The sequence below is a fragment of the Eumetopias jubatus genome, unplaced genomic scaffold, assembly GCF_037043125.1.
Source record: "Eumetopias jubatus isolate StellerSeaLion01/CBP00866 unplaced genomic scaffold, mEumJub1_p1.0 scaffold_16, whole genome shotgun sequence".
Classification (NCBI taxonomy): domain Eukaryota; kingdom Metazoa; phylum Chordata; class Mammalia; order Carnivora; family Otariidae; genus Eumetopias; species Eumetopias jubatus.
The window spans coordinates 31,641,885-31,666,380 of record NW_028274822.1 but is presented as its reverse complement, the minus strand read 5'-3'; positions in this window follow the sequence as shown (position 1 = coordinate 31,666,380).

Here is a 24,496-nt window from a genome sequence, read left to right as displayed (position 1 = left end):
TACTCTCTTTTAGCATACATACATTAGTACTAGCTCTGTGATCATCCAGAAGGATGTTATGCCCATCAAATATTAGAAAATAAGTGGCACATATTTGCTAAGGTTTGCCTTTTACAGAGACTAAATTTCCAGAGTTCCCTCGGGAATTACTTGTCTTTAATTCCTCTTGTAATTCCTCTTGTATCCCGAAAGCCAAGGGAAGTGCCTAGAACACAGTAGGCACTCAGTAACCATGTACTGGATGAATTTGTGAATGAACAAATCGTTCCAAACACTTGCCTTATGAGGGGCATACCTTTATTTATCTCCTTTCTTCTTCAATTGTGGCACCCAAAATAGAGTGTAAAACTCCTGGGATTGTCCTGCAAGAACAGAGAACTAGAGTGATCACTTACTCCCATCCTGGATGCTAAACATCCAGAAATGTAACCTAAGACTGACCTTTTTTTGAACCATCCTGTTACTATGCATTCATATATAGTTTATACTCAGCTAGGACACCCCTGAGATTTTTTTCACAGATCTATTGTTAAGCTACATCTCCCCCAATTGAGTTTTCAGATTGAAGTGCAAGACCTCACATTATTCCCTGTAAATTTTGTCTTATCGGATTTAGGCCATTACACCAGCATTTAAGACCTCTTTGAGCCTTGATTCTGACCTCTGACACATTAGATATGCAGCCTAGCTTTGTGCCACTTAAAAATTTTATCTGCATTCTCTCACTGTCCTCACCCAGGTCTTCAATTAGTCACTGGGCCAAGTCCTGGACAGAGCCTTGAGACTCATTCCAAAAGATTCACCTCCAACTTAATGGTCATTTCTCTTGTAGCTGCACTATCGCCTGAGGCCACATGGGAAGTCACAAGAAAGAGAAATAATATACCATCAGAGCTTAGACCTCCAGCTATCATTTACTAATTGTGTTTCTTCTGGCAACAAATAAGGAAAAAACATAGCATTGATTGAACCCATGAGTTCATGTCATCATTAGAATAACTAACATAAATATCATGAATCCCATTTTACAGATGTGAAAATGAAGGTTTAAAAAAATTAAATAACTGAACCAAACTACACAAGTTGAAGACAGCAAAGCCAACATTAGAATCCAGGTTTTTCTCAATTTGAAGCCCATGTTCTTTTCACTAAATCTGTATTGCATACAAATCTAATTTTATAAGACAGAAAAATTTTTAAACCTCGGCAATAGAGGAACCAACAGACACCATCTCAGTATAATCTTCTATTATATCCAGACATCTTTGGGCCTTTGGGCCTTTTTGCAGCCTCTTGAACATTTTAAATAGAAATAAATTCTGGCTTTAAAAATGTTTTCTGGGAAATTAATCATCTTACACAGATACATGGAGTGGTTGGTAATAAGCCTATTTGGCAAACATCTAGTGAAAATTGGGCCTTCATCTCCTTTCACCTACACCATGCTTCAGGATAGGAAAACACCTGCCTTTACCTTAGGTGGAAATCAAAACCAACTGATAGGGGCACCTGGGGGGCACAGTCAGTTGAGCATCTGACTCTGTTTCAGCTCAGGTCCTGATCTCCAGGTCATGAGATTGAGCTACGTGTTGGGCTCACACTCAGTGTGCAGTCTGCTTCAGACACTCTTTCCCTCTCCCTTTGCCCTTCTCCCCTTCTCTCTCTCAAATAAATAAATAAACTTTTAAAACAAAACCAATCAGTAAATACTTTGCAAGTATATTTTTAGGTAAATATTTTTCTTATGAGTTTCTGAGTGCACACAGAGAAAAATAAGATATGGATTCTTCCTTCAAGAATGGGAAGATATAATACACAGGATTTGATTCCAACTTTTCTATACAATTCAACACCTGCCCTTTTTTTTTTTTTTGTAATCTCTACACCCAATGTGGGGCTTGAACTCACAACCCCGAGATCAAGAATCCCATGCTCTTCCAACTGAGCCAGCCAGGCGCCCCTACAATTCAACACCCTTGTATTAATGGTCTACCACAGGTGAGACAGGATTGAATATACAGGTATAAGTAAGAGATAGCTCCTACAGGCAGATTGCCTCCACCCTAGTAAAGTGCGTTAGTGAAGAAAATACACAGGATAAAGTATAACAGTATATTAGTGCCCCAACAGATACAGGCAAAATGTTCCATGGACTCAAGGAATAATGAGAGACCTTCCTAAGATCTAGCATGATGCCTGGCTCTTCGTTGGTACTCATAGCAAAACGGAAGTTTCACAATTATAGAAATACTAGTTAAGGGTAGGAAATTCTTTTGCCCTGCAAAAGAAAGGAAAAATTACAGTGGGAAAATGAAGCTTGATTTTGATCTTGAGAAACTGGTAAGATTTAGCTGTACTATGAGTCTATTCCAAAACTCTTCATCTACACTGTCCAATATGATGGCCAGTGGCAATTAAGCACTTAAGATGTGGCTAGCCAAAACTGAGATGTACCGTAAGTGTAAAATGTGTACCAGACTTAGATGACTTAATACAAAGAAAAGAATTTAAAATATTCCATTAACAATTTTTGATATCAGTTACATATTGAAATGATATTTTGGATACATTGGGTTAAATAGGATATATTATTAAACTAATTTCTACTGTTCCATCTTTTTAAGGTGGCTCCTAGAAAATTTAAAATCTCATATGTGGCTTGCACTCTGTTTCTGTCAGACAGCACCAGTGTTGAGAATGTCTGGCATGAAGAAGGTGCTTACCACCTATGGGTTGAACCAGACCAAGAGATAGGAAAGCTATTCTAAGACATGCAAACAGCAAAAATAGTGGCACAGATTCTGAAAACTAAGGCATGTCCAAGGTACAGGGGGAAAAAAAGATGGTGTGATGGTACTTTGGAAAAAAGACAGGCTATGAATGCACCATTTTTTGTTTTTACGTTTACATAGAGGTCACCAACTCCTTTCTTTATCTACTCTGTGGGGCACATTAATTGGGGGAAATAACCACCATAAATGATAACAAAATAATTTATTTTAAAGCAAGTATTTACATGCAGTTTAGTATATCAAGAGAATGGAGAGTCCTGGTTCTTCATGAACATGCTTTGTGACATTGACGAGATGACTCCATTAATCTCTTAGTTCTTCCCTTCTACAAAATAAGAGAATTGGACTGAGGTCCCTGCATTTCTACTGTGGAGGGGTGGGGTAAAGGAATAGCCTATGGGATCAAAGCAATAGGTTACATTCTAGTTCCTGCTGATGTGTGCATTTCCTTCCTCTAATCTTATTGCTATTAGGCTTAAACTGCCTCAGAACCTCAACAAATCTTTCTTGCATTCTACTTTTGGCCCTTGTTAGGAGAAAACATAAAAGAAAAATGTTGGTCAGCTCAGCACACTGCCAGTCATCACGGTACTTTTTTTTAAGCCCAAGAGTTGATGAAAAATACGTTCATTCTAAGTTCACCTGTGAAAATGTGGTAAATTGTTACAAATATTATTTGTTCTGTCCTAAATAATACCTCTTGCGGGGATAGCTAAATACTTGGTCTTTAGGTCATAAAACGATCATGAGTCAAGATGACCAAAATTTGAATTACAGTTATATTTTCTTCTACAATTATACTTTCTTCTAAAGATATTGCTTGCTGTCTCTCTTAGAATCAGATGGCAAGCTGGGTTAGAGATATAAAATAATTTAATGAAATTCCTAGTAGCAACATATATGCTATACTAGAAGACTTAGTTGGACTGGTTGGGGGAATATATTCGTCAAGATTCTCATGGTAGGGGTGCCTGGGTGGCTCAGTTGTTAAGCAGCTGCCTTCGGCACAGGTCATGATCCCAGGGTCCTGGGATCAAGCCCTACATAGGTCTCCCTGCTCGGCAGGAAGCCTCCTTCTCTCTCTCCCACTCCCCCTGCTTGTGTTCCTTCTCTCACTTTGTCTCTCTCTGTCAAATCAATAAATAAAATCTTTAAAAAAAAAAAAAGATTCTCATGATAGCCAGGACAGACACCCATCTCAAATAGTTTAAGCTAAAAAGGGACTGCATTGGGCCATTTAACTGGAAGGATCTTAGATACAGCTATTTTATCATCTCTCCCTTTGCTCAGCTCACACTTCTGCTTTTCTCTGCACACAGCCTCATTCTCTGTGACTTCAGACAGTCTTGCTCCATGTATTGAGGAAAGGAGGAAATAAGGCCACCAAAAGTTCCAATTGCATCATCTCAGCTTTCCTATTCAAGAGACGGAGACAGCATTTTTTGTATATACAAAATCCCAAGGAAGAAGTCTGATTGGCTGGTTTTGGATCACAAGCCAGGTATATATCAGATCCTATGATTAATGAGGCCTCATAACATGCTTAACCAGAAGATTGAGATACTGTGTTTGGCAGATTCAAAAGTACCACATGGTGAGTTGTGCAAAGGAAGGGACATATTTATACTAGAAGAAAGGGGAAAGGTATGCTGAGCAGATTAAAAAAAAAAATGTCCAGCACAAGAAGCCATTGACCCTGCATATGACCACTTCCTTTGGATGATAAAAACCCACTTCACTCTACTTAGGGACTTTCTGGTCATCTCTTTGTTTGCCCCTGACAATAGCAGCAGGCATCACCCAAATCCTCAAACTTTCTTCTGACAGTGATTAATGCCTACAGGTTCAGGGCACTATGAAAACAAGAATGACTAACAGAGCAGCAAGCAAACAAGCCTCTGTTCTTGGGCCAGTTCATCATGCCTGACAGTGCCTGCCATCACTGGGGCTGTCTTACTCGGAACTTTGTCAGCTCTGGAACCTGAATACCTTTTGGACCTGTGATTTCTTGCCTTAACCTTCCATGAGCTCTATCTCTTTCCTTCATGGAGTTTTGGCACCTTTCACATTCCCTCAACTCAGCCAGCCTCCAAGGGCCTTTGCTGTCTCTACCTCCACATGATTCTTGAGCTTCTCATGCATAATTTTCTTTATATTTGCTTTTCCATGTTCCTATATGTGTCCCTTCCCAAATTGCAATTCTGGCACTTCACCAATAATTCAGCTCCTATTTATTTCCTAATCAAATTGAGCATATTTGGTGCTGTCAAAACCAAGAAGCTAACTAAGCTCCCAGTCATGCATTAATGTATGTAGCCAAGGATAGTTTTGTAAAAAAACACCGAAGTAATAAGCCTTAATGGTGGCTTCACAAACAAGAAGGAGGTATCTCTGACATTGCTTGCCAAAACTTGCATTTCTACCATTAGAATCTGATTCCATTGCTTTATCAAATTCTTATCTCCTGTTACAATGGCAATCTTCAGTAGGAATTGGCTTATCAATCCTCTTCCCAAGAGAATAAAGGAGCATAAAAGCTACAAGTAACCAAAATGAGGACCAAGAGATGCCACCCTGGAGGTCAAAAGCACAGGACTGCAAACATTGAGGAGGGCTCCTATTTCTGGTGTTGTACTTCCCTAGCACATACATATCTGTTTCTGATTTCCCTTTACTCATTTGACCCAGTCTGCTGTTTTCTTCTTGCCTTATTGGGACATCCTGACCCCACCCTAATCTTCCTCAGGACAGATGTCTCTTTTATATCAAACATGGGGATGCTTCAAAACATGCACTGACAGCAGTGTAGACTCAAGAGTAGGAAGCTGAGGCTACTGAAAGGCCAGATTAGACAAGACCCAGAAGAGATCAGCCTCAGCATAGTGGTGACAAGTTAATGGGGCCAAAAGAGCTCTAACTCACAGATTGCCAGCATCTTACCTTCCAGAAAAGGATTCCTGTTTGCTAGGTGGTTCTAAATGTTGATAATAGCTCCAAGTCCAGAGAAATGAGGGGCGCAGATTAGGTTAGACTGTCAATTCCTCTGGCCCTTCACTGGGATGTCTTGCATTATTGGGGTTTTGCTTGCCTGTGTGCACGCTTGCCTTTTTTTCTTAAAGATGTGTCCTACACTGGTCTCAATACAGTTGTGGATGATGTTCACAGTTGCCATCACCCTTTGCACCATCTGAAAATGTCCAGATGAGTTGGAGGCAGCAGTGAACAACTAGGCAGGCAGCTCTCATAAAGATGAATCAAACCATGGTGATCTGATAAGAAGACTTGTGAGATCCATGTTTTTCACCCAAAAGGGTAAGAGTTATTATATCTTCTGAAATCGTCAATGTGATAAAGTAACCAACTGGAAGACACACTATTCATGCTTCATCCAAATGCACTGACTGGATAAACAGAGAACTGGCTCCTACCAGCAGCCATAAATTTAAAGTTAGTATTTCAGGTCTATATCTAAGGAATGACAGAGCATCATCTCTCCTGATTCATCCAGCAAGAATGCATCATCCTTTTTCTCCCAATCTAATCAGGAACACTTCTGCCATGTTCATTTTTCTTTCTAAGTCAAAAAAGCACAAAAGAGATTTAGGCTCTCTCTTCTACACCCCTCTTGACTCAGGGTTGTTGGGGGGAGAGGGAGGAAGCAGGCTGCCTGAGAGCAAAACCTCAGATTCTATTCTGACAGCCCCACAGGTACTCCTGTTTTGACTGGAATCAATTGCAAATGCTGTACACAAGTGCCATCTAGTGGCCATCAGTAAACTGACATGGCCCTTTAGAAAAGAAAGACAGCCTTTCATGAATAACCAAAAGTTTTTTTTTTTTTTAATCTTTTTTACTTAAACAGGATGAGTTTTCTGTATTTGCCTTCTTTCTTAAAGGAATTATTTCTTCCATCTGTTTCTCTTTGGTTGTGATAGAAGCATCTTGGCTCATTTTCTGTCAAAATGTGCTTTGAGCCATAAAATGTAGGCTGGGGTTTATTCACAAGGAAACACATTGAGAATGTCTCCTTTATCACCAGTCACTACTCTTTGGAATAAAATCGAGGTGCTTCTATATTGACACCGTATTCAACTTTAGCAAACATGTTAGGAATGAACGGTGGCTAGAATGAAAGAGAAAAAGCTCCATGGGGTTGGAGCTAATGACAGTCATCACCTTCAGTGGCTCCCCATCGCATATAGGTTAACAACAGACCCAAATCAAAATCTCTAAGTCTGACTCAAACCACTTTTCTAGTCTTTCTCCTCTGTGCCCTGGTACAGAGTTTGATCTCCATTTTAGCCTATCCATTGACTCCTGAATAAATATATATTTTAGCCTTTCTTCATTTTCTTACTACTGTCCCTTCTCCCTAGTCTGCAGATATTCTTCCCCTCCTCTCCCTGCTTATTCAAGCCTATTCATCCTTCAAGTTATATATTACTGTAATAGGATATCAAAATGGAACTATTTTTTAGTCTTGTTTCTCATTGAAATCTGTATCAATTAGTTATTGCTGCATAACAAATAACCCTAAACTTTAGTGGCTTTAAACTAGAACAATAATTATTGTTCACAATCCTATGAGTTAGCTGGGTGTTGCAGCCTCCACTAGGCTTATTCATGCAACTGTGCTCAGTGATGGGCCATGTGGGCAGCTCTACTATTCTTTGTCCAGCTCTTTTACATGTATGTTGGTGTGACATAATAAGAAATATATATTTGGTTATTGTTCCTGGTTCCTGACACAGAGCTCCTAAAACCCTTGAAATTAAGTGAGTGGTAAGAGTCTTAGGAGCATCATTTGTTCTGATATTTGGTCTTTGGTCTTTGGTCTTTGTTCTTGATACAAAACTCCTAAACCCATTGGAATTTCCTGGGTGATAGGAGAGTCTTTTAGTTTCAGGAGACAACTCTTGGTGGGCTCCTCATAGCTTCAGGATGAGGACTAGTTACCAGAAAGACCAAGCCATGATTAGATGCTTGAAACTTTCAGCCTGGAGATTGAAGTAATAATCAGTCATGCCTATATGATGAAGGCTCCATAAAAATCCCTGAACTACCAGGTTTGGAGAGCTTCTGGGGTGGTGAACACCTCCATGTGCTGGGAGAGTGGCACACCTCAACTCCATAGGGGCAGAAGCTTCTGTGCTCAGGACCGTCTGAGACCTTGCCCTATGTATCTCTTCATGAGGCTGTTCATCTGTGTCCTTTATAATAAACCAGTAAATGTAAGTAAGTGTTTCCCTGTGTTCTATGAGTACTTAAAGTAAATTATCAAACCTGAGAAGAGGATTGTGGGAACCACCAATTTGTAGTCAGTTAGTCAGAAGTACAGAGGACAACATGGGACTTGCAATTGATGTCTGAAGTGGAGAGTAGTCTTGTGGGACCAAACTACTAACCTGTGGGGCCTGCACTAATTCCAGGTTCTTAATGTCATAATTAAATTGTAGGACATCCAGTTGGTATCCAGAGATTTGGAGAATTGATTGATTGGAGAAAAAAAAATCCCACACATCTGATGTCAGAAATGTTGTGAGAAGACTATAGGAAAATAGTTTCCTGTTCAATTAGTTAAGACAGTCATAGCTGTGACAACTAGACTGTTCTCCAGGTGCTCTCCCATACAGTAGGCTAGCCTGGGTTTGCTCACATGGTGGAAAAAGGTACCCAGAGAGAGCAGAACCACTCACGACTTCTTGAGTTCCAGGCTTGGAACTAGTGCTCTATCAGTTCTACTACAGTCAGTTGGCCAAGGAAAATCACAAGATCAGTTCAAATTACAAAGAACTAGACTCTACCTCTTGGGGCACCTGGGTGGCTCAGTCAGTTGAGCATTTGACTCTTGATTTCAACTCAGGTCATGATCTCAGTCATGGGGTTGAGCCCCACATCATGTCCCCTGCCATGCTCAGCTGGGAGCCTGCTTGAGATTCTCTCCATCTCCCCAGGCTCACATGCTCTGTCTCTCTCTCTCTCTAAAATAAATAAATCTTAAAAATAAAAAAAGGAAATAGACTCCGCCTCCTAATAGGATGGATTACAAAGTCACTTTGCACAGGATATAAATACCAGAGAAATTAAGAAAAATGGCCATTTTAGCAATCAGCCTACTCAAGGCCTCCATAGATCTATATTTCACAGTGACATGAGAGCCCCTCTATAGAACTTAAAAGGAACTGTCTGAAACTGGGTTTGCAGTTCCTAAATCCTCCCTCTCATCAAGAATTAGGAATCAGATACATAGGGTACTGTGCTTTGAATATAACTAACACTCCCTCCTACACACACACACCAAGATAAAGGGTAACAAGTGCCTGCCCTAACCTAAGTCTACAAAGAGGTAATTCAGTGAGACTTCTTAAAGAGCTTGAAATGTGTCTCCTAAAATCGGGAGGATGCTGTGAACTGCTCTCTGACTCAATCCAGATAAATATAAAATAAGGACAGCTGGATAAAGCACTGTAGTTTGTGAAATCCCTGAACTCCCACCAATGATGGGTCACAAGTGCAAGGCTTCCTGTGGAATAGATGTGAACCAAGAGTTTTAAAGAGATGATACAAGGTTGCCTTGGATCACCATCTAGAGGGCCATGAGAAGGACTCAAGCAAAAGGAAGCAGAATGTGTACCATGGGATGCCTGGAAGTCAAGTGACCAGTTGGAAAAGAAGTACAATTACCTATTTTTGAGGGACCTGATGATCAAAGATGCTCAGATTGGGAGAGGGGAGGAGGCAGGGTTCTAAAGAGTCATAGATACACCCCTCATGAAACAAAGAATCAGTCTTTGGTATAGGAAGCCCAGATCACAGAGATACCACCAGTCAAGTAAGAACTTTCCTGCTGCCACTGACTCTCCTTTGTCTCTTCCCCAACCCTCAACCCACCAAGATAATTCATGTTAAGAAAGATAAAGAGCAGGAGTACTATGTGAGGGAGAAAGATCCATAGCTCCTTCTTTCTTAACCAGACCTAATCTTGAGTTAGGGAGGCAGAGAAGCTGTAATTTCAAGAGAAGTTCTACTTTTTTATTGTTACACTAAACATACTAATTCCTGGGTTGGAACCACTTTTATAACCTAAGATTTACCAAGAGTCTTGGACCATGCCTTAGTTTTCACTCAAAAGGTAAGGCAAATACTAGTCCTACAGCACATGTTTGAGTGGGTGGTGGAGAAATAAATCAAGTTGTTTTCTAATTATACCTCATGAGTGTTACAAGTTCAGTGTAATGATTTCCTCAAATTTTCTGCTTAGAGTAGCTGTCCCAGGTGCCTCTTCAGCCACTGTTGTCTTTTCCTTCTCTGGATTGATTAGGGCTTTTCTTAAAAGAAATCATGAAGTCTACCTAGAGCTACAGAATCTGAATTGGAATTATAATTTACTGTATGACATTGAGCATGTCCCATAAGCTCTCTGGCCCTCTATTTTCTTCCTTTCACAGTAGTAAAATATGATGATAATATGTAGGTCCATGGTTATTGAAAGTATTAGATGAGATACTGCAAATGAAAACAATTTTAATATTTATTGTTTTAAAAATTAAAATATTTTTAAAACATTTATTAATTCACTTAACAATAATAAACCCATTACATGTTTACTTAAGTAATATATTTACATGAAAAACAACTATATTTTCCAAAGCAAAATAATTCAGGGAGATAGGTGGCATTGTTTTTCATTTTTTACAAATCTTTTTAATGTCTGCCCTAATAGAAGACAGCTAGATTCTTATATCTGCTTCTGCATTCAATACTGCAATCTGTGATCTTGGTTATAGTACATGAAGAAAATCTGGCCTCCAATAGATACGTAGTTGAAAAGGGGAGGAGTATTTTATTAGTAATTTCAGATCATCGTGGTTACTCTTCTTTAATACTACACCAAAACTCAGCAAGTGGTAATTCTTTAAAGTGAGTTACAACATGAAATCCAAAACCATCTCAATGATATTCATACCCTGTTACATAAAAATCTATTGATCTAATGTGTACTTTGAGTAGATCTTTTATCCATGCATGATTTTTTAACATTATGTATTCATCATTTGGAAAATACTGGCTCACTGAGTTATATGGATCATCCAAATGCTGACATATTTCATTATACAATAACATTACATGAAAACAATTTCATTATATAAAACCCCCACATTTATTAATAATATCACCACTGACTTCATCAGAAAATTCCTTGAGTATTGGAAATCTAGCATGGTCGTGTGGCAAATACAAGAGGTCTGTACTGCCAATTTTTGCTTAAAAGCTCAAATGTTTTCTTTGGCAATCAATATTTTTCATTGTTTTCTTGAAGTGACAGATTCACATTGTTCATTTTCAAAAAATGTCTGCCAAATTCTCAAGTCTGAATAACCATAATTCGTCTGTCAGTGTTTGATTTCAAGCAAAATGGTGTCTCATTAAGAAAGCTGCTAGTTATATGATTTCAAAAGTGTTTTTCAAATGGGAAAGAGGGTGTCGTTAATGTTGGCCACATTGTCTGTACTTCTTGGCCAAGTTAACAATGGTAGCCTTCACTCATGTGTCTCAACAGGAATTTTATTTTGGCTTGAATCATCCAGAAGAGCCATAGTAATAATGCCAAATTTAGGGAATCATAGAACTAGAAAATATTTTAGACATCATGTAGTCCACTCTATGAGAAAATTTTCTTTACAGCAGGCTTCTGATCAAGTCCTTCCAGTGACATGAATCTCAATATTTATCGAAGCAGCCCATTCTACCATTTTTAGGTAGCTTCAGTTATTACTCAGATGTTTATCATATTAAGTCATAATGTTTCTTCCTTGGTTTCATGATGCAAAAGAGAATCTACTTTCTCTTCCATATGGCTAACCTCCAAGCATCAAATTTTCCAAATCATTAAATTTGTTGAGTTTAAAAGACCACTTTAAGCCATACCTTTCCCAACTTAGACACACACACACACACACACACACACACACACACACACACACACGCCCTTCCCTCATCATGCTATTTCTTCTCTAGGACAGAACCTGACATTTTCACTACTCATCCTCAAGTAACATAGTTTTTAGATCCATGTCACCTTATCATCCTAGACTCTTTCTGTTCACTATCTGTGCCTCTTAAAAATAGCACCAGAATGCTATTAAAAGATTCTGAATTAAATCTTTCTGGATCAGAATTCATTTCTATCCTGTACACTTTGTTTTGTTTGTTTTGATGCAGCCTACAATTGTATTCTCTTTTTTGTTTGCAATTTTGTTTGCTTGTTTTTCAGGAACCACATCAAACTGCAGGCTTATATTGAATTAGTCTTCAAGAAACATCTCCAACTTTTTCCTATATGAATATTGTTACTTTGGCTTTCCTATTCTGTTCTTGTGCAATTAATTTTTTAGGCTAAATGAAGGAATTTATATACTATACTGAAAAAATATCTTATTGGTTTATACCGCTTTAGAATGATCCAAGCTTTTTAAATTTTTATCAACTTTTATTTTACATCTTTGGCAGAGAATACTTGCAGGTCACCAAAACCTAGTCTCTTCTTCCTGAGAACACGACTGGATTACATTTCCCAGGCCCCAGTGTAGTTAGATGCATCTCTGAGACAGATTTCCAACCAACTCAATGTGAGTAAATAGATTTTATACTATTTTAGGGGACTTTAAGGCAGCAGCATGACTACTGCATTCTCTTTCCCTCCTACTCTTGAACCTGAACATCAGGACTCACATTAACTATTGACCATACTTAACTATACTGTTGACAAAAGATCTTTGGGTATGACAGAGCCGTAAGAAGAAGGAGCCTGGTTCCCTGAATCTCTGTGCAGAGAAGAGTTGCCTTCTGATCATAGAATACCTGTCTTGGAATTACATGAGCAAGAAATAAAATATTCCTTGAGCCATTGAATATGCGGTCTATCTATTACAACAGCTTAGCCTACATTAACTAATATAATTGCAACATATTGATGGTAGATATGATTTTAAGATTTGTGTCTTCATCCAAATTGATTCCTAAAGTCCCTGATTCTGGTCATATTGTGCTTTATTGTGTAACCTCTTTGAAGTCACTTCCATCTTCCCCAGTCAGTAACTCTCTCTACTGTGCTCCCATTGAAACCATATCTAGGCTTCATGACTTGTAATTCCATTAAAATTGTTTACCTGTTATCCTTTCATTAGAATCTGTGCTCCCAAGAATAGGAACCACGTTTTATGGATCTGTATATTCTCAGTACTGTGTTACAGTGTTTGACACAAAGAGAATATTCAGTAAATGCTTGAGAATGGATGAATAAATAAATTAGTAGATGCTTTTAAATTTGGGCCTATAAGAAAAAGAAATCAGGAGACAGCAGTTCTAACATTACTAAGTTTTCATTAATGCCAAATAAACACTGAGTCTCTGAGTACAAATTTATAGGACAGAGTAATTAGTCATCTGGAGAGTCTCTCTGGTATTCTGAGATCTGTGAGTCCTTTGATAATCCTATTTCTGCTTCAACTATCTAGAACTAGTCATAGTGTCATTGTCACCTATGACTAGCCAATGTTCCACATTGCCATGAGCAAGCCTCTGAAAACCAGAACATGTTTTTCAAACCTTGCACATTCTCTTAAGATGGAATCTACTGTCTCCTTAGATTTCTTACTTTGGGTTCGATTTATTTAAGACTATTCATGACAGCCAGATGGTCCACACTACTTTCAGACAATTTATCACAGTGCTCAGCTGTTGCATTAAATCTATTTCTTAAAGGAGAAAAATCATGTATTATTTTAACAAGAAGAGAATAGGGCTCCAAACCTACAAAGTAGCCTAGGTGTCAGCTTATGGCTCCCTGTTCCTTAGAATCTTTATCAGAACTTATTTGATTGGCTCAAACTCCATTCAATGTCCTGTGAAAATCCAAAGCCATTACCAGATTTTCTTCAAATTCTTGGGATTATGAGAGTGGATGGGATATGTCTTAATGATGACCTCCTGCTTGGAGGTCTTACTTCTTACCTTGTCAGGTACACACTGCATTCTACACCACATCAACGAAGCTAAGCCCCTTCCTCAGTTCCCACTAAAAATTCCATCAAATGTTATCAATGGTTTGGGGGTAAGCTAAGCCCCTTCCTCAGTTCCCACTACAAATTCCATCAAATGTTGTCAATGGTTTGGGGGGAAGGGAAGCTCACATTATAGAATTGCAAACAACTTAAAAATGAATGTTAGCCTTGCTCTCTCAATTTCTTTTAATCCACATCAGGGATTTTTTTCAACTGGCTACTTCACCTATGATGCCTCAGCCCTATGTGTTCTCACTGGTTCTTCTCTCCTTCTTCTGCCTCTTCTATCTCTTCTCTCTCCCATCTATTTCTTTCTAATTCTGAGCCATATTGTTATTTCATTTGTGTGTTGGGTTCCTGAAGACCCACTAAGGATCTTACCTTTCTCTCTGAATCTTACCAAGGCTCTTCCTAAAAATGGCATTATTTTCCTAAGTGGAATTCTGCGTCCAACTGTAAAACAAAACTCTAAGGCCATTACAAATTCATTCTGAGTGAGGGGAAGAGATTGCTGATATTTGGACCTCAGTCATTTTGTATAGAGACTTGTCCAAGGGTCTACGGTACATCCACTGCAGAATATGGCCCTACCTCTGGGACCATCAGCTCCCAGTTGACTCCTCACCACAAGCCATATCACTGGCCTCTGCAGTATGGAGGATGTTTCAGCCTAGACCCTAAGCCCAGTCAATACCCCTCCAACCTCCTCCCTTCATGCCCAACTTTGGTAATGGTATACCTTCCTTGTTCCCTGATCCTATGTTCCTGTCTTCACCACCTGCCCATTAATTATCTGTATCCATCTAAGACTGGGACTCTGATACCCCAATGCATCTAAGATTAGAGCTACAACACCAGTTTTCAGTATTTCACTATTCCAGAATATTGTGATATTTCCATGTGCAAAATTACGTTTTGTTTGTATTTTTCAAAATTTCAGATCTGTATGATTTATATCTTGAGCTAAACCTTTAAAAAGCATTCTGAACATATCCTCCCCCTGTTTAAAATCCCTACAACGTATCTTGCTATTTAAATTCACATTTCCTGAGTTAATGAGGAGATTGGGCATGTTTTCTTATATTTATTAGTCGTTTGATTTATTTAGAACTAGATGACCTTGATAAAGTGTTAGAAGTTAGATGGAGATGGGGGAAGCCAAGAAAAACTAGAGGTGGTTATATCATTTAATTAACCATTACTTAGATGAAGTATTCTATATGCAATATTAAAATAAGGTTAGGTATTAGATAATCAGCATTCAGACATATGTTGAGAGAATTATCCACATCTTGTCAATAAGACCAACATATAATATGGAATATCCTTAAACATTCACCTAAACTATATCTTACATGCTCTATCTCAAAGTTGGCTGCAAGAGTGGTTAATAATTGTTTCTACATGACATCAATGTATCTCCTCAAAAAGTTCATACAACCACATGTGCGTGCACACACACACACACACACACACACACTCCAGATGTGTCGTCTTCATGTTCCAGGCACCTGATTGTTTCTAAATAGCTGGGTGCATGGCCTCATGCAGGTGGAACATCTGGGTGATTGACTGTATTCCTCCCTATTCATCCAAAAGTTTTGGCAGCTAGTTGCAGACAGATTGAAAATCTTCTACTGAAACACGCAGGAGTAGCCTCTGTCAGCTGAATATTGACAGGATCTGTAGTAGAGTTTTTTTTTTCCCCAAGTCTCAGCTACCATCAAAATGTTATTTTCCAGCTGCTAAGTGCTAGTCTTTTATATTATAACTCAAGAATAGTATATTCAGGATGAAACATGAAAAATACATTTAGTAAGATTTTGGTTTTGGCAGAGGTGTTTGTGCAACAGATAAAGTTACAGAATGTTATATAGGGCAATGTACTTGTGAATATCAGACTACTTTACATCTGAAAATTTCTAATCCACACCTAATTTGGGCTTTATGTATATAGGAAGAATCAGAATTAGTCATCTATTGGCAATTAAACTTACATTGGCCCAGACTTATGTGTCCACTTACTCTAATGAACAGTGGAAAACTAAATCAAGGAATTTTTTGAGTTCCAAAGGAATAAACATGTGGTTTACATTAATTACACAGATTACTTGGCATTAACAATCATAAATTATGTAAAATATACCTATAGAGTAAAATATATATACAGTATTTTCTGCATATACATACATTATTTAGCTGTATGGGTTAGTGGATAAGAACATCTATTTTGGCAACCAGACTATATCAATTTTGGCTTTACCACCTATCTACATGAACTTGGGCAAATTATTTAACCTCTCTGTGACTCTACAAAACATGAATTACAGTACAGCCTGTATCATAAGGTCATTATGTGAGGGTTAAGTGAGATAATATGGGTAAGTCATGTGAGAGGTGCCTGGTACACAACAGACTCTCAATAAACATAGCAGGACTAAGTCTTGTGAAATAGAGCATGTGAGTGTGCGCATGTGCATGCTCAAGACCTAGATATATTTTTTTCTAAATAATGAAAAGGTTTTGGCATTGATTTTCTGAATTTTATCTTCAAAGAACTATTATAGGATTCATAGGCCAAACGGTATAGGAAAAAAGCAAACTTAATGGAAAGAAATTTTGTTCAAAAATAAAATGTAACTGTTAGGGCTTTTCTCTATATTGTTCATCTTTCTTAAATATCACTTTGATCATTTCACTTCCTTGCTCTAGAATCTTCAGTGGATTTTGATCAAGTTCTTGCCTAACCACTTACAAATTATTTGACTTTGGGTCAGCCATTGTGTCTTCATCTATTAATGATAATGGGAATTCCTGGGTGCCTGGGTGGCTCAGTTGGTTAAGCAACTGCCTTCGGCTCAGGTCATGATCCTGGAGTCCCAGGATCGAGTCCCGCATCGGGCTCTCTGCTCGGCAGGGAGTCTGCTTCTCCCTCTGACCCTCTTCCCTCTCGTGCTTTCTATCTCTCATTCTCTCTCTCTCAAATAAATAAATAAAATCTTTAGAAAAAAATGATAATGGGAATTCCTGTCCTACCGGCCTCTTGGAACTGTTGCGAGGATCACATGGGAAACTTTATATCTGCTGCTCTTGTCTACCTGATTCCTTCTTCCCTTGGAGGAACTGTGCCGTTTCTCCATCTGCATGTTTCCTGTGGGACTGTCCATCATAGGGACCTGCTTGCTTCTTATCTCAGACCTGGGCATGTGGTAGAGGCCTGATCAATTGTGGTATTCCATTCTCATGCCTTTCAGCAAAGGATCCAAGGAATAGACATCCAAGAACTAGGAGTAGTAGTCTATCCATGAATTTAGATATAAACAGACTCTTGGTAAGAAAACATCCTCTTCTTGGATCACCATTTGTATGGAGGATGTGGGCTGGGGCTATTGCCACCATCTTCCCCAACCATATAAGGGAAGCTGTCTATAATAGCAGAGACAGAAGGCAACCAGTAGAAAGAAGCAGATATGCACAACGAAGGCACAGCAAGTCCATAGAAAAACCAATTTTCCAATCTTACTATAAATCTGTAGTGCATCATTTTAATTATTTCTCACTCTCCTATATCCCGCAGCCTCCAAGTTCATGCCTTAACTTGCATTGCTCTTTTGTCACTCTTCTCCCCTCGCCCCACTTGCAACACCTGGATCTCTTTTCCTGCTGCATTTTCAAATCTTGGGTCCTTCCATTTCTAGATTTCTTTTACTTCTCCATCCCTTACTGATTTCCCACTCTTGAAATTTTACCAAATATTACCCTGTACTTCATATTTGGGTACTTAATGATATTCTATAATGATCCTTTTGTATGTTTTACTTATCAATCTGGGTTTCTAAGCCACACCTGCTTCCATATTCCAGTCCCCACATTTCTCTTACTCTACAGCAGAGTGAAGGCTGCTTGCTGGCCAGCTCCTTCCTAACTTTTAAACCCAATCCAAGTTCACAGCAAAATGAATGTGTCTTTAATAGATAGTGCTTAGTGGAAAAGTAAAAACAAAAAACAAAAAACAAAAAACAAAAAAAAACACAATGTTATGCCAACACCATTTGTAGACATTAAACATACTCACAGACAAATAAACGTGCATCTTATAAAAATCTATATAAAAAAGGTATATATTAAACAGAATAAGGTGGCTGTGGAAGAAGGGCATAATTATAGGAGTAAGATATAGTGATGGAAAAGGCCTTGCATGAAGTAATGAGGATGGTATGGTGTAAACTAAAGAAGATTTTAAAAAGTCAACCTTCCTCATCTGGGGTCTTTAAATTCATAAATATATACTTATATTCTGGGTCACAAGTGTTACAGATCCCTCAACAGTTTTGAGAATTAATATCATAACCCTACCCACGTATATATTTTCTTACATATACTCTGTTTATACAATGAAGCAAAAAGATTTCACATCAAGTGGATATCAAACTTTAAGAAAATCTAATATAAGGAGATACAGATAAAAAATTCTAAAACATTTATTAAAAAGAAGGGGAAGCAATTATTTCTATTGCCAAAAAAAATGTGTCCTATTTAATAGATAACTTGCTGCAAGGTTAATTTAAAAATGAGCAGTCCAGTTCATGTAAAAGCATGTTTCAATTAAAATGTTCTTCTACTTATAAAAATTTTACTCACACCAATATTTCATAGAGAAGCAGCTCTATTTTTTTGTTGTTGTTGAAACTCTGATTTTCTGACTTAAGTTTATAAGTTATATGTCTTAATAACGAATGAAGTATGCAGTATAAAATACATACTAGGGAAGTCTGAGAACATTTATTTCAAGGGTAATTTAACTAATTTAAAAATACATTTTCCAAGTAATAGTTGAAAGAGTTTTTTTGGTGTGTGTTTTTTTTTTAATTTGGGGGTATTTTTTTTAATGCTGGGCAACAGCAAAGCCCTCAAGAGCAGAGACACATGGTGTCCTTTTTTGTTATTCCCAGATTTGCCGGGTCTGATGATGGTGGTGATCACAGTAATGTGGTTAATGACAGTAATAATGTTGATGGGAGAGGTAGTCAAGACTGCCAAAATGAAAAATCTCATCCTTGAAATGGGCCCTTTTAAATTGTCATTTCTTCCTTTTATTTTTCCCCCTTTCTCCATTGGCAATAATAGGTAGAGAATCACAAATAATTTCAAACTACATTATGTTCCTTGACACAGGGAACCATAACTTAAAACACTAGTTCTCAACCAAGGTGTCATGACACACTCATTTGTTCATAGCAGTGGTGGAGTACTTCAAAATCAATCTTAGTGTATGATGTAAGTAATGAGATATTAATAGGGAAAATACTTTAAAATGTGATTTTTAACCAAACAGAGTATCTTTGAGGTTCTACCATGAACAATGTCACTTTCACACATTTTCTTTCAAATATGCTCTCCTGAGAAAGGAAAAATGGTGATATAATTTATGAGTATGTTAAAAATTGTACATAAAGCCCTTCTATTTTGTCCATACCAAGTCCCATGCTGAAAACCTTCACGGATCCTCATTTTAAATGCCCTGTCATCCCATAAACAAGGAAAGATCCCAGCATTCAAGTCTGTCACAATCTCACAATCTAAAAATCTAACAACGTGTTGCTCGACGGCAGAATTGGCATAAAAATCTTTTGTCAAATTCTGAATCCTGAATTTTTGTCTAAAAAATATGGTCACCATGGCAATCTGCTAAAAATATAATATTTGTTAATTGCCATATAAATGAGAAACAGAACCAGAGAACCGTTAAACAGACATTCAATCAGGTATAAACCAGTAATACATGAAAACCCATATAAATAAAAATTCTCTTCCATCAGAGCAATGCATTTAACTGATAATTTCAACATTTTCCATCTCCAAACTCTTTTTACTATGTCTGTTAGCAAAAAGAGAGAGAGAGAGAGAGAGAAGAAACTGCAAAGGGCATCCAAACTTCTAAGAATTTATAAGACCAAAAAGGGAGACATTTGGTTATATTCATACCTGCAAGAGATTGCCAGTCATTTGCAGTGCACTGAATAAAGAATTGCCATTTTCAATTCACACTGGGGAGAGAGAATGGGGAAATTCTATAGGTAAAAAGGAAAATGTCACATTCACACAAAATACTAAAAATACTAAGTTGAGTAAGGAAAAAAAAGTGGGAAGAAAAGGAGAAAAGGGGAAAAGAAGGCTGTGGGTGTTGGGGCCAGACTGAAAGAGCAGGGACTGAATTGAGTTTTTAATTTTAAGAGGAGAAGGAATTAAATTCTCCACTAGAAAAATAAATCAAGGGAACTTTTATAGGGTGGCTAATACATTAATAACGTACAGGAAGAGCTGAGCTCTCAGGTGAAGCTAGTTCAAGGACAAAAGGGCAAGCTCCCACTCTCCGAACACTGTCAAGGGATCTTCAATGAATTCACTGAGCAGAGACACAGAATCCGGAATTCTTAGAGATGCTTGTCTGCATCCAGAAAGTCTCTTGTGTACATCTCTGAAAGGCCTTATTATTGACTAATGAGCTTGTCTGAATCACCTATTTGCTTTATTATTTGCAAGCAAACATACAATTATGCCTGAGCTAATTTGAGATTCCAACTTTTCATTTTTAATGCAGCTTGGTTAACGCATAAAACCTTTCACAGTGTTCATGACAAAAAGGTTACTCTTTATTCTTTTGTGCTGGTGATTTTTTCAAAGCAAGCTTCACTAGATGTCATTTTCTCTAGAAACTTTTTTCCCTCTTTCCATTAGCGGAACAGTCTAATTACTGCATAATCAAAAAGAGAGGCGCACACGGCTGCCTGGCTTCACCACATCCACACAATGGTGCCGAATGCGTCTTAACAGTCCAGTGAACTGTCAGCCGCAAAAGTAATTGGAAATTGGGGGTATTTCTTCGTGTACTGGTAGTGGGAGTTGTTCTTGTGCTTTGTTAACAGGCAAATCACTCGCGGGAGGTAGGGAGTCTATAGTTAGTTTGTAAAGACTCTTTATAATTTTGTTGTTGTTGTTGTTAAGACACTGCTGTACTTCCTCCTAAAAATATTTTTTTCAATTACACATTAAATGACTTGGCATTTGAGGTAATGTTATCTAGTGTTAATTCACCTGTTAGGAAATTGCCTCTCTCTAGAACCTGGGGTTAATAGAGTGCAAAAGACCATTCTTATCAAGGGGTGGGAGAAAGGCGATTAATTTACACTATAAATTAAAACATAGAAAATGGAAAGAAAACAGACTCTGAGTTCTGGCCTCACTCCTGAAAAGCTATTATGTTTTGTTGTTTTTTTCTGTTTTTAATTTGTTATTTTTATCCACTTTAGCAGGCCTCTAATCATTCCAGGCAGAACACACAGCATGGATGAAACTATACATGAAAGAATATGCTTCAGGAAGCAAAATTAATTGACATTGCAGGGAACATATTCACAGAGTCCGTGGAGTTACAGCTCTGTGGCTTCTATTCACATCACAGTAAAATCATTTGCCTGTTTAATTTGCAAAAGCACATTTGAAAAAGAAAACCATGAAGTGCTAAGTAGCCTTGTTGACAAGCATGAATCTTCTTTGTCATATTTCACCTTTAATAAAAATAGTGATGCTAATAATGATTAAATCCATTTGTACCACATTCAGAACACATTGCAAAGCAATGTAGGTCAGAGGATGGCTTCCAACAAGTGAGTCTGAAAATAATTGTTTATGGACCACTATGCTGCTTTGTGAAAAATCAGTTATTGTAAATGAAGTCTCTGGGTAATTAATAGAAAAATAAACAAATAACTAAAGAGAGAGATATACATTACTCATTTTCATTTCAGGAGACAGGCCTTTGTTCTCTACTTCACCCACCTCCAAAAACTAAAGGTAACAACAGCTCTTGTCACAAGCAAAATTTTAAATACACTTACCTTTTACTTCCCTGACTGCCAAGTCCCAGCATCCTCATGATGTTTGGTACCTTCCCAGGAGCCCACACTCAGGTGCTTCAAGTTACACCTTAGCATTTGCATCTCCCTCACCTGTCAGTACTTAATTTTCTCATTCCTTTCCCTCAAGACCCTGACATAGGTCAGCAAACACAAAGATTTGGCCTGACTGGCAACTGCCTAATGTATAAGTCAACTACGTAATACGTGTGATTGATTGAGGGTTCACCATGTACAAATTTGTTGGCATTGGGCATGTCGTTTAATTTCTTAAGCCTCAGTTTTCTCATTTATGAAGCTGGGTCAATAACCCTGGAAGGGTCTGGGGAAAATTAAATGAGATGAGCAGCATATAAAGCACCTATGACAGTGCCTCGCCCAAAGGAGACACTCAATAGTATTAGCTAGAAGATTATTATCCCCACAGCCAAGCACAGTACCTGCCACATAATTGGAACTAGATATGTGTTTGTTGAATGGAATGAATGAATGAAGACAGATTAGGCCAGATTGCCATCTGCACCTGAAATATCAGAACAAGTCATCAATCAAGTAGCAGTTATTTTGTGCATAAAATATGCAAGCATCAACATGTTCTCAGGAAGAACATAACATTTTAGACGAGTTTCATTTCCTTCTATGATAAAGCATAGCACACAGATAAAAGATACATGTTTCATGGAATTAATTAGAAATGACTCACTCTTCACCTGGCAATTTCAAACGGTGGCCCAAATGACACATCTTCAGCATCCATTCTATTCAATCTATTTGTGGAAAACAAAACAATGACTAATCCTTTTCAAAAATCAACACTGTAGTTAAGAAATTTCAACGTTATCACCAAGTAAGTGTTGGAAGACAGAAAGAAAATGTGAAGCATTCCCGATAAACTGGGCAAATCGCCTTTAAATGGGACAAAAATCAATGGGACCAGGAGACATTATTTAGAGAAAATAAAAAGAAAGAACTAGATTGGAAGAAACATCTTTGGGGGAGAAAAGGGACTTTTCAAGAAAATGAATTCCAATGTGAATAAAACCCCATCCCTTCTTAGCTATATAACTTTAAAGACACCACTTAGCCTCTCTAAACCTCAGTTTTCTTATCTTCAGAATGGAAAGTACAATATGTGTCTGCAAGTGTCGTGTGAGAATTAGAATAATAAATCCTCCAGGCTCAGCATAGCCACTCAGCGAAGAGCAGTGGTGAGGTATTGGTGGTGGCAACAGCAGAAGTAAGACAGAAGTAGCAGGAGCAGTAGACTTGGCTTTGGGGAGTCATATGTAACTACAGACTAAATACAAAGCAGCAATTTCATACTGGAGGGGGGAAAAAACAGTGTTCTGAAATGTATTTTTTAAGCATGTAATGGAAGGGGAAGAAACAAATGGCCAATAAACATATGAGAAAAAGTTCAGTTTTACTAATGATCAGGGAAATGCAAATTAAATAATGTGATACTATTATGCACACATCAGACTGGCAAAAATTAAAAAGTGTGACAATATCAAATACAAGTGAGGATGTGAGAAACAGGAGCTATGAGAAGCACTTGGGAAAGCAATTTGCAATATCTAGTTAAAAAGCTGCAGGTCCTCTGCTGCTCTCCAGTGGCATTTCTCCACTGGAGACACTCTCATATCTGAACATGAAGCCGAATGCACACATATTGCTTACAATGGGGGAAAAAGGGAGAAAATATAAACATCTCTCAACAGAACAATGGATATATGAAAGATATTTGTTAAATGGAATATGATAGACCATTTAAGATGACTGAGTCAAAGTTGCATCTATCAACCTGGATAAACCTAACAAAACAATGCTAAAATGAGAAAAGAATGTTGTTGAATGATTAAAAAATATTATACTACCTTGTATTGGTCCTAGAAAAGTATAAAATCATGAAATGATACACACTAGATGCAGGGTGCAGGTTTTTCCAGGGATGAGAGTGGGAAGAATAGAATCAGGCAGAAGCAGAGAGTCTGTGATGTTTGATTTCTTTTTTTTAAAGAGTCTGAAGCAAAGGGTGCCTGGTTGGTACAGTTGGTTAAGCGTCCAACACTTGATTTCCACTCAGGTCATGATCTCAAAGTTGTGAGATGGAGCCCTGCAAGGGGCTCCATACTCAGCTTGGAGTCTGCTTGTTCCCCTCCCTCTGCTCCTCCCACTCATGCACATGGGCACTCTCTCTCTCTCTCTCAAATACATGTTTTTTTTCCCTTTGAAAAAACAAAGTCTGAAGCAAATAGACAAATAGATGAGATTTCTTAAACTTGGTACTATGTATGCAGAAAGGCCCACATAATCACATCCCATAGACAAACCTTTGGGGCTTAGAGTCATCATTTATAAAATGAAGTGACTGGGCCAGCTAATCATCAAGTTCCTTTCCAGCTGAGATATTTCATAACTGTGAAAAGAAGAACCTATAAGGATGGGGTGAGCCAGTCAAGTTGTTCTCTCTGGCATAGGAAGAGAAAATTGTGTTATATTTAAGAAAAAATACTAGAAAACTACAGTAATCAAGACACTGTGGTGCTGGCAAAAGGCTAACCATATAAATCAATGGAATAGAATTGTGAGGACAAAAGTAAACACTTATATTCATAGTTCATCAGTTTTCAACAAGAGTACCAAGACCATTCAATGAGGCAAGAATAGCCTTTTCAACAAGTAGTACTAAGACAATTAGAAATTTGCATGCAAAAGAATGACG